Raw genomic sequence first — 12,151 nt, 5'->3', positions numbered from 1 at the left:
TTTCAAGTTTGAAATACACGTAATTTTTTTTTTTTGAGCGTATAGAATTCAAGTAGAATAAGAGTATAATTGATCAGACACGAGACACTTGCAACGTCAAACTATGTCGTGATAAAATAAAATACCATTTACCAATCAAACATAATACATCATCGTATGAATATAATTATACTTATCGTTATAATATCAATCATACTTCTAAATAAAATCAATTGATTTATAAATATCAAATAATAATAAAAGTTTCAACTTTTCCAAAGTTATACACATTATAAAAATTATTTAATAAAAAAGAAATAGAAAAACAAAACATCTCGAAATATACACATTTCTATCTTCTGTATTCGAACAAAAAAGAGTTTCGATCGTTTCAAATGTTAAGCCCAAAGGTGTATTTTCTTTTTAATGCTGTCAAACGAGTTCCATCCATATTTGCATCGAGCCACCTCAATTAAGGGTCTAAAACAGCCGCTATGATTGGGCCTCGATCAGACAGAAGGTCGCGTTCAAACGAAAATTAATCTTCATTTAATTCCACTGTAATTCCGGGCGGCGTTAATTCTCGCCACGCCTGTGACCCCCCACCGAGGCTGATTGATTCCGAAAGTGGACGCTGGTTTCATTAACTGACGAATTAGCGCGACGAATTTGAAACGATCGATTTCGCTCGTTGAAGCGAGAACACCGAACCGATTCACACCGGCGAACAGCACGATCCAAACTCGTGGCCCAAGTCGAATATCACTTGAATTTCGGGAGGCACAGTTTAATTTATTACGATTATTTTCTAATTATTTTTTATTTACGTTTGATTTCACGAATCCTTTAAAAAATAAATTACGATTTTTAAAAACTTATTTTTTTAGAATTTTTTAGAATTTTTTTGTACACTAGGAATTTCGATGTTTTTTTATGTTTATTATTGGTATTATTATTATTTAATGAATGTTCATTATTAATTTAATAATTAAGTTCCAGTGTACTTCTTTTTTAAAAAAAATTTCTATTATTTAAGTATGTATTTTTTAAGAATTAATTTTCTAAATTTAACGGATATTTTTTTATAATTAATTGATTATCCAAATTTCATTCGAATCTGTAAAAACTTTGAATCTACAAAGAATTTCTCATCGAATGTATAGAACAATTTTTCATATTATTGTACTCTTATGTTCTAATAAATTAAAATAATTAAAATAATCTAAGTTTTAATTGATCTTAGTTGATCTAATTAAACTAATCTAAGTTTAATCTTAGTTTTATCATTAAAAAAATAACACAAAAATTTAAATATTTAAAAATTTCAGAGAATATATATGATAAGTAAAAATATATAACTACAAAGAACAGAATATTTCAATTTTATTTCTGTAATTATAATTTATGAAATGTTAAATTTGCAATTAAATATTCAAAGTCTATTTATCGTATAAATGACTAAACTTTATCTTAACGCTAGTAACCCTAGCTTTAAACACACAGATGGAGGAGGGGACAGAGGGTGTATTTGTATGGGCGAGGATTTTCGAGAATTCTGTTGGTGTGGATACCATACGGTGGCAAGAAGAACCGTCACAAACTCATCGGTATTCTGAAAACGATCCCGATGCTACGATAAATCGCGGCGCATCCAGTCGTCCACCGTGCGATTTCAGAGCACGCAGTGCAGTTTAAACTGAAGTATTGTTCGAGTTTTCTCGAACGAACACCGAAGGCATATTACGAAATCGAGCGGTTTGCACAATGAAAATTTATCAGTAACGTTGAAAGATTAAAATTCTTAACGCTCGATGAACAAAATTTTAGAATCTCTAAAGGATAATTTTTACCATCCACAATTACACTCTATATGTAAAAAACATATATAAATATCGAATTTAAGATCAAATCTCAAAATTATCCATTACTTAATTTGTCCATTTTATTTATATTATGAAAATCTGTAATGTAAAATTTATATTTATATTAAAATAAATTCTCTTATTATTATGGATGAAAATTTTTTACATCAAATATAAAGGATGTTATAATTTAAATCGTTTCATTCAAAATTATTAAATATCAAAATATGATAATATTAGAAAATGTTTTAGATAAAAGTTGAGTGTTTTCAGAGACTACAGATATATATATTTTCTGATTAAACACATAAAGGACATTTATTTTTTCAAGTTTATTTTTTAAAATAGAATTATATATTTTTTAATAGACTAACAGCTAATCATTCCTTGTACAAAAATATTAAAATACTTATAATAAAAAATCATCGAGTTAAAATATCTCGATGTATTTTTTCAAATTTATTTATATCTATTATTTTGCATTTACTTTTATAAAATTTCTATCTACTATTTTTATTCTATATTATATGCACGAAAAAATGTTGCATAGTAGCCAAATATTAGCCAACAAAATTACGCCATTCACCCGTTCCTTCTTGAGAATCGATATATATTATATATATGTGTTTAGATCGTAAGAAGAATGATATAACTATATGTGCATACTACACGTGAATTTCGCGTTCCAAGGATGGTATCAGCGCTGGCAAAGGGTTTCGAGGACTTTTCTTTCGGCTCACATCTCGAGTATCGTTCTCGATATCGTGAATATCGGTTAAAGCAACGCGCGTTCTTTCGTCACTTAAGAGAATGTACTTCTCTCTGAAGAGAGAACGAGCGAAGAAAAACTGTTAAAAGAAGAGGCAGAGACCTCTTTGCCCGAGTCGATGATGGTTAATTAATCGTGTAATTATGGCGCTGATCCTCCATTCTGAAGAAGGTTAATGAAGAAGATTCTTTCCCTTTTGTTACGATGACACTTTTTGCGTTTCGATTTTACAAGCTGAAGTGAAGTATCGTTGGATGTGAAATGTTCTGCTTTTTATCGTTCGCGTATCGTTTGGTTAAACGTTTGGTGATTTAAAGGGTTGATGGTACGTGGAAAACCGATTTGAATTTGCCACCATTTTGGATTTATATGCTTCATTTTGAAGATCTTGTAATTATACAAAAGATATTTAGGTATTTTTGGAAAAAGAAATATAATTAAGTATATTAATTTTCATTTAAACTAGGATAATGTTTAAATCAATTATATTTAATAAATTTTGCAGTTTATAAATTAATTGAGAAATTGGTAAAAAATATATTATATTGTCCATTTTGTATTTGAATCCATCATTATTATATACGTTTTCTTATTTTATTCGCATTATTTTTCTTAAATAAATAAGAAATAATTATTTTATTTTGCTTTTTAATAAAATCGTCATCACTAAATAAATTGGATTTATTTTTTCTATTTGCTATTTTTAATTAATTAGATAATGATGGCAACAATCAATGGAACAATATTTTGGAAATAGTTTTATTTACTCGTATTCATTTTTCAAGAAGGAAAGAATTTTAAAGTTCTAGGAATATATTCTTGAATGAAAATATTAGTTCAGACATGATGGTTAACGTTGCGATTACAACAAATTGGTACGTCAAAGTGAACAAGTTAGGGATCTGTTAAAGGACTCGCCAGAACTTGGTAAACTAACGAACTCTACGCGAATTAGAACTTGGAACTTCGTAATGTTTGAACTCGCTAAAGTATACGTACCTTTGAAGTCGATTCGATGTTCGACTCATTTAAAACTTCCTTCGTTAAAGAATGGCAATATCTACCTTCAATTTGTGACTCGTTGAATTTTATATTAAAGTTTTATAAACTAAATAAAATATCTAATTACAAATTTCAAATTTATCTTTAATTATTGAAACTGAATTTAACATATCGAATTTCCAACATTCTCACAAAATTATAAATGCATATCAAGTTTGATTCTTTGGGTTCAATTTCAATTTCGAATAATAAATTTTTATTTTCAAAAAATTTTGAAATACAAATATCAAATATCAAATTTGATTTGAATCTTGTTTCATTTTTAAAATATAAATTTTTAATTAGAGATATTTCAAGTATCAAATTTTTTTCTTAATCATGTATAATGAAATTCCTTTGAATATTGGAATCTTTAAAATTTTAACATATTATATTGTTATTTTTTCTTAAATTAATATAACATATATACATTCAATAGTGATTTTTCGTTAAACAAACGTTTTTTCTACGTTTTTGCAAAATAAGTACAATTATATGATAATTTTTTTTGTTCCAATAAAGAAGACAAAACTTCATTTTTCATATAATTAGACATTTAGGAAACTAAATAAAAAAAGATAAATAAATTTTAATTTAGAATGATGAAAAATATAAGGTACAAGATAATATATTTTTAGAAAAATAACATATAATTATCCTTTTCTTAACTTTATTAAATTAGTTACTAAAAAGACTTTATGTTCAATTTCATTTCGTTTCTTTCGTAATTGATGAATAACTCATTATATAATATGGATGATCAATCATATATCTATTCTACTGATAGCAAGTTTACAGTAGTTTACAGTAGAGCCAACGAATCGAGTCAGTGATAAAACGAAAAATAAATGAAACAATAAGTTTTTTGATAGCCAGAACCAATCATCTGTTAATATTAAAACTTATTTTGAATATTTTGACAATTAATAATTTCGCATTACACGGAATACATAATTCTTCACAGAAATAGTTTCTTTTTATTTCATGAACAATATATAGAAAATTTAAGGAACGTAATTAATATCGTTTACAATTATCAAGCATTATATTATAATATGATTTTTAATTTTAATTTAAATTAATTTCAATACTGCCCCACTTACAAATAGAAACAAATTAAAAGAACTTTCTATAAAATGAATAACATGCATATATAACCACTTAATCAAAAAACAGTAAAAAGTATTATACATGAAGTGAAATGTTCACCATTTTTCACTGCCGAATGTAATTCTCTTATTAAAAAAAAAAATATCTAAAAAAAAATCCATCCATTCGCAAAAACGACCGATTCATACCAATCCTCAAGGAAATACCACGAACCAATCGAAACGAAATTACAAGATAACGTGAAATTCATCGAGGAACAAGGTACCCGTGTTCCCGCCATGCACACGTTTATCATTATTTCCTCGGCATTTTGATCCCCCTAGGGCGATATCCCGTGCCAAAAGCATTCCGTTCGATTACATCCCTCCTTTTGCCTCATCAAATACGTAATCCAACCGATCGACGTATAATCGCGGCTCGTTTGTAGCCCGAATGTATCGAGAAGTACAGAGCGAGTTTAATTTAAGACTCGATCGTGGCCATCCCCGATGAAATTCGTTTAATTCGCGCAACGATTATATCCTCTCTTCGAACCTATCGTTCATCGTTCGAGAAGTCGTGATAAAACGACGGTCAGATATCGATCCGCGACTCAATACCCTTTCGAGACAATCCTCGTTTGCTTTCTTTTTTTTTTTTCACAATTCTTTCCGCCTCTCCCCCTCTTTGATCGTTAACGATGCTTCGAATCTTGAAATCGATAATTTCTTTAGAAGAAATTATCTTTGTAAAAAAAGAAAATATGTATACATCGTTTTCTTTAAGATTTCTTTAAGATAGATCGAAAATCGTTTTTAATGTAATAATTGATAATAATGTTGATATGAAATCAACAACCCTTAAATTTTTAATTATATATTTTATCATGCTTTGTATATGTTTCGTGCAATTTGCAAAATATTTTTTGCAGCAATAAGACATTAAAACATTAAAAAATAATACATAAAGAATTGATTTCACCCTTTCGAAATTATATTCTACATTTTCTGTAATACAATTAATAATTTAAATACGTTTCACGTGAATTAAAATTATCATAAAATGATAACCGTATATAAAGCATCTTCCACGAAAAATCTTTCTTCCCCAAAGCGTATCAAATCAGCGAACAGAATCCTGGCGCGCGCGCGTAAAATCACGACACATTAATTTAATCCGATTAGAGGTAGCTCGCGTGACAAAATTCTTCCTCCCCTCGTCTTCGACTATACTATAAACCGAATCACGTTGATAGCAGGTCGCCAAAAATGGAGGGAGGCGGAGGGATTCGATTACAAAGCCTTCGAGATCTCTCTCCCTCTCTCTGTCTCTCATCCTCGCCGTGAGCGTGGCCTCAGCTCGTTAAAGATTAACGTCGTCGGCCTGGAATAGCGTTCGTGGTTCCAAGAGTCGGAACAGGGGGCGGCTAATGTAACAAAGGAAATCCGGGCGACGAGGGATGAAACCTAATTACGCGATTCTCTTTAGAACGACCGTCCTCTTACAGCTCGGTTTTTTTCGCGACCGCGTAACGACCTGCGCTGGGTTTATCGGTAAATGTTGCATTCTTCCATCTTCGAACGTTTCGCTTTTTCCAAAATTGAGGTAAATACAATCAAGAAATCAAGATGCACATGAATAGATTCTTTATGAGACGAGGCTTTCGTTTGAGGAGATGAACTTTGAAAATTTTTTTAAATATGCTTTTTTGACGTAACACACTTTAGTATTTTGAATTACAATTGCAAGTACAATTGAAAATTCTGACGATTGGAATTAGAGAATATTTTGGTATTGATTTGTATTTATTTCTATATTGAAATTACATTTTGGAATTAAGAATAAGCTTGATCTTCGATGGAAAAAATATTATTTTTTCATACAAGTTTAATGGAATATTTATTCTTTAGATAAAGATTTTTGCGTAATTGTATTCTTTTCATATAAATTGATAAGCATTGGAGAAATTAATATTCTTGTATAACAAATTCATCAAGAGTGTATGTAATATTTGTATTTTTTAAACTAAATCTATAAGTATAGATAAAATACAATTGTGAATAACAATTGATTCAATTTGCTTCGTAAAAACTATAATTCATCAACCTAACAATATTATATTACCCATATAACATCATTGATTAATCCGTATCAATGTTTTCTAACCAAACGTGTCAAAAACATTTCAGATATATATATCGCGAAAATATTATTAAAAATTGATATACAAAAATATAAAAATATTCATTACTTCGTAATATTTATAAACAATACCATAAGAAATAGGAACAATGAACAATGTGATGTAATTAAAAATTATTATTACACGAATTTTTCAATCTATCTTTCTTTCATGATATATATATATACCAATCTAAAACTATGCACCCATCCTAAACATCGACGAAATCATCCTCACCAACGAGTGAATAATTTCCCCGACGAAACATTTCCTCCCATCCAACCCGTCAACCCTTCCCCGAAATTATATTCACATTCCTTCTCGAAACATTCCGTCCGCAATGAATTTCCTTCGTTCCTTCGACGCTTCGACGCTTCGCCACCTTACGTCGCCGTGTATACCCGATACACGAATTTACGTGTGCACGTGTGTCGGGGATGGGGAGTGTATAGGCAGGAATGACGGCACCAGTAATGGAAACAGAATGGGATAATTCCGCGAACCGCGGACGGACGCGGTAATTGCGAATAATTGCATTGTCTTCGAGTCGTTCGCTCGAGTCTCTCCTTCTCTCCACCCCCCTCCACCCTCTCATCCCTCTATCCGCGCTGCGTTAGTCCGTTCCTACCCCTCTCCCTTTTGAATTGCTTCGGTACGAATTGAGAGTCGACTGGTGGAAACTCTCATACCGATTAGGAGATCCTTCTCTCTCTCTCTCTCTCTTTCTCTTTCTCGCCTCTCTCCACCCTCTTTCTGGCGTCCGGTCCGGTTATCGGGAGGGGAGGGAGAGTCCGGTTCCACCAGCCGTGCAACAGAATTACGCTCGAACCAGAGAGGACACGTGGCTGCCTTCTGAATCTAATCTCATCGGGTGTAATTAATTTTTGCAGACGGAGATTGCACGAGGATTCCGGATGAGCGAGTTCGGACGATTGTTTCTGAGGAAAAGGGGGGAGGCGTGTTTGAGATCAAAAGAGGGAGGGGTTTAAGAAGAGAGAGAGACGCTTGTTGAGGTATTGGAAAGAAGTTTTAATTTTAATATTATAGTGGGATATATGGGAATTATATTGTTGTAAATTGTGTAAGTTTTATTTTAAAAAATAAGAAATGAAAAATAAGTATTTTATTTATATTAGAATTTAAATGTAGTAAGTAAATAATGGTTGTCTATGATTTAGATGTTAAATATTCCTCAAATAGTATCACAAATCATTGTGTTATCAGGTCGTCTCATAAGAATTAAAAGAAGCTTTTTCTTAATGAGATTTGGTGAATTTCAAATGAGGATTTTTTTGCGATAGAAGTTTTAATAAATTAAAATAAGTATTAATAATTTTTATAATCCTTATAATGTTAAGTTTCATGAATAAAGAATGAGGAATGAAAAGAATAATAAAGCGATTCTCCTTCATTTTTCTTTGTCACATTAAAAGAGAATAATAAAACCTAACATGTCCATTATTAGAGGATTAATAAAGATAATTCAGCAGACTTAGCAATGTTTGTTAAAACTTATTAAAAACATTTCGTCCAAAGTACAATTTTGTTGCAAAATGAATAAAATAAATAAAAAATCACTATGTTGAAACGTTTTCATTGTTCTATAATTTACAATACATGTTAGGTTTTTAACGAGAATATATCAGTTCATTAAAATGCACACTAATACATACTATTAGAGATTTATCATTCAAACATACAATGTAAATATAAAAAAGATGGAGAATAATGAAGACAAATTATCTTCGAACGAATAATTGCAATAATTGTGCAGAATTATATTATATAATGCTAAGCTATTTTTTTTTTGAATTTTAAGTTATAAATTTACAATGATTATTTTTTTTACAAGATATTTTATTTTTAGAAATATATCAAGAAAAAATAAACAGAATAACGAGAAATTCTTTCAAAATATTTCCTTCAATGATTCTAACATTTTCATAAATATATACCACCAAAATATAAATTAAAAAATTTCATGAATTACATTAAAAAATTATTTATATAGAAATTTAAAATAAGACATAACTTTGGATGTAGAAATTTTCAATTAAATTTTGTACAATAAGAGAATATTTATCCTACTTGATTACACATAAATATATATAATAAATTATTCTATTTATTATTGATATTATTGATATTATTTTTCAAATTTTCATTTTCAATTATTTTAATTACATTTTCAAATAAAATTTTAATACTTTAAGTAATAATATCTTCTAAATTTCTAAATTATTTATTAGATAATCGAAATTTCTAGAAACCACCTAAATAAAAATTTGAAGAAATATTCCATCCATTCAATATAATCAAATCTTTGATAACGAATCGCATTCTTTTGGAAAATTCACCATCTCATGGTATGAGGATGGCTCGACATAACATAAACGTTAATAATTACGCGGATACGAGTTAGCTCCTCTGTGTGTCGTGCAACAGCCGCGTCGTTGTTGCTTTATCTCCGTATTTTACGTCGACTTCGCAACGAGTGCTCTTCACGACAAGAGCCGACACGTCGATGGAGCTTGAGCCCGGTGTTGATATAACTAGCGGAACGAGAGCAGGAACGAAAGGAAAAGTGAGGCATTAAAAAGTGGAACAAGCATCGCATCGAGCTAATTACCATTCTTTTCTCTTTCTGTTGTTTCTGTTTACGGGTTAATTAGGGGTCTTTTGGATAAAACGATGACTCGTGCTCCACGTGAAGCGATTTTTAGGATGGGGAAGATGATTCCTCGATTTGGTGGTTTTTAAAACAGCGTTTCCCAATCCTTTTTTAAAACACGACCTCCTTTTTATGATAGTTAAATAACTCGTGATTCTCTTCTTTTTTTCTCATAATTATATAAAAATTTTAATAAATGTGTGTAACATATGCGTATATCAATTCAAATAGAGATAACTTAATATCCAGTCGAAATTAAACAGAGATATGAAAAGAAGATGTATTGAAAGAAATAGAATAATATAATGTAAAAAGAAAAAGAAAATATAACAATTTTTCAAGAATCATTTCAAGAATCTCTTTAAAGATCACGATTTACATGCTGAAAATTCATGTTTTGTGTAATGGATTCATTATTTTATCCAAACTATAGGTATTATTATTTATTTATTTTTTATTATTTTTCTTTTTGGAAATAATTTCTTTATGATCAAGCCTGATAATTAATTAAAATTATTAATCAAATTTTTATTATTTTCACTATTTAAAATTAAAAATTGAAAGATGTTATGAAAAAATTTGAAAGAATTTTATAAATTTTAGTATAATGATGTTACAATTTATTCTTTTATTATAATTATCTTTCAAATTTATTGAAAATTTTTCAAAATTATTGTACTTTTGAATAATTTTTCTTCTTGCATTCACTTTTTATATTTCAATCTGCTTTTTTTTTTTTAGAACAGCTTCTTAAAAGTATCTCTCCACATGTGTCTCTCAGTTTTCTTTTTCACGTCTTCAAAAGTGACAAGACAAACGATCATGTTGGAAAGAACTGTCGTCTGTTTCTGCTTCTTCAAACACAAAGTTATTCAACTGTAAATTGTTCGCTTGAATCAATTGTAATATTAATAAACATTGAATGCAATTTACGATTAGATACAACATTTAGAATAATTAAATAATATCAAAATTATACATTAGATAAATTTTTTGAAATTTATCATCTATCTTTTACTTTCAAATATTCTAAATATTAAAATATTTCACAAATATCGAAATATTTTTTTAATCTAAAGAAACAACTATATTTTGCAAATAATTATCAATATAATAAAAAATATTTTACCATCTCAATGTGCAAAATCAAAATGAATAAATTTTAAAGAAATACACATATCTTTTACAATGCTATTATCCAAAGTAAACACACTCTTTAACGCGTATTTTTATCGATATTCGCGAAAAATTGGCATCGTTTTCAAAAAAAAAAAAAAGAAAATTCGCGGGAAAAGTTTGACTTTTATGCGACGGAAACAAATTATGCTGAAAACAGGGAGGGGGGTAGGGGGTTCAACGTTAATTTCCGGCCTTGGCGTTTCATGGTTCTCGAATTTCCTTGATAAATAATGCTCCGGGGTTCGCTGAAAGTTTATGATTGGTACGAGCACGTTTCAAACTTTACGCCGACTCCGCCTCGTGTTTTTCGTTTCCTCACAAAGCTATGAATATTTAAACTTTTATAATTACTGGTTTTATTTGCGCCGGCTTGACTCGTTCGTTCATTCCTATTTCTAGACACGTTAGAAATTCGAGATGAGAAAAAATACTTTCACTTTGGCAACTGGATTTAACTACTGCGGTCGAATGTTACAAACAAGTTTAAAAAATTGTCGATTACAAGTGAAATTGGCTAATTTTCAATTAGACACGACACGATAAAAGATTATTAGAGATACGGAATGAAACTAATCAAATGATTTGTTTGTATACAATCGAACAAGAAGAATTAAATTCGTGATTACGAAAAATTAAACAAGAGAAATGTATTATAAAAGATAAATTAATCGTTTTTCCAAGCTTTCCATTTTCCAAAACCATTCCATGTTTTTCGAATAAATTAATTTAAATATACTCAAATAATTAATTTTCAATCAATATTTAATACCTAACGTTGCATCAAACGAAACAATGCACATAATTAATCACCAATTCTAGGTGTCATCCCGAACCAACTGACCTCATTTCAAGTCACTCGAGAGTCATTCATCATTCGATTGAAACTTCGAGTCTGCGATTAAAAAGAAAAGAAAAAAACCAATCCACCTCCAAAAAAAAACAAAGCAACTTCGCCAAGAGACGCAAGGATAACGTGACAAGAACGACAAGGCTCGGAAGCAATCCGTGGAGAAAGGGACAAAGAGATATCTCGATCCAACGTCGCTGATTCATCGTCGAGAAGGGGAGTGGGGAGGGATGGCTCCTCGAGCTATAACAGGAGAAGTAAACACGACCTCGGCGAACATTATCGGCCCACGGTGACAAATCCAGCTCTTGGCGTAAGGCGGAAGAGACAGAAGCAGGCCGAACTCGGTCGTGCTTAAGGGGGCACACACAGGAACGGGGCGACCAACTCTTCCCCTGGTGGTGGTGTGCTCGGGACACGAGACACCACGAGGGGATATTCCTCCGTGGGTGCAGTACAACCAGCGCATAAATTCCTCGAACACATGGCGTCTGAGCTTATGAACAATAACCACGGCTGGTTTCCTCCACCT

General features: G+C 30.4%; 1 protein-coding gene across 1 annotated transcript in view; it reads right to left on the bottom strand.

Annotated features, from left to right (window-relative positions):
• LOC102679869 overlaps positions 1-12,151 on the bottom strand; it is a 241,160-nt gene that overhangs the window by 33,295 nt on the left and 195,714 nt on the right. The gene's annotated exons all lie outside the window — the stretch shown is intronic.

Source organism: Apis dorsata, unplaced genomic scaffold, assembly GCF_000469605.1.
Source record: "Apis dorsata unplaced genomic scaffold, Apis dorsata 1.3 scaffold_295, whole genome shotgun sequence".
Classification (NCBI taxonomy): Eukaryota; Metazoa; Arthropoda; class Insecta; order Hymenoptera; family Apidae; genus Apis; species Apis dorsata.
Note: the sequence above shows the minus strand (reverse complement) of the source record. Positions and strands in the feature narration are given on the sequence as shown.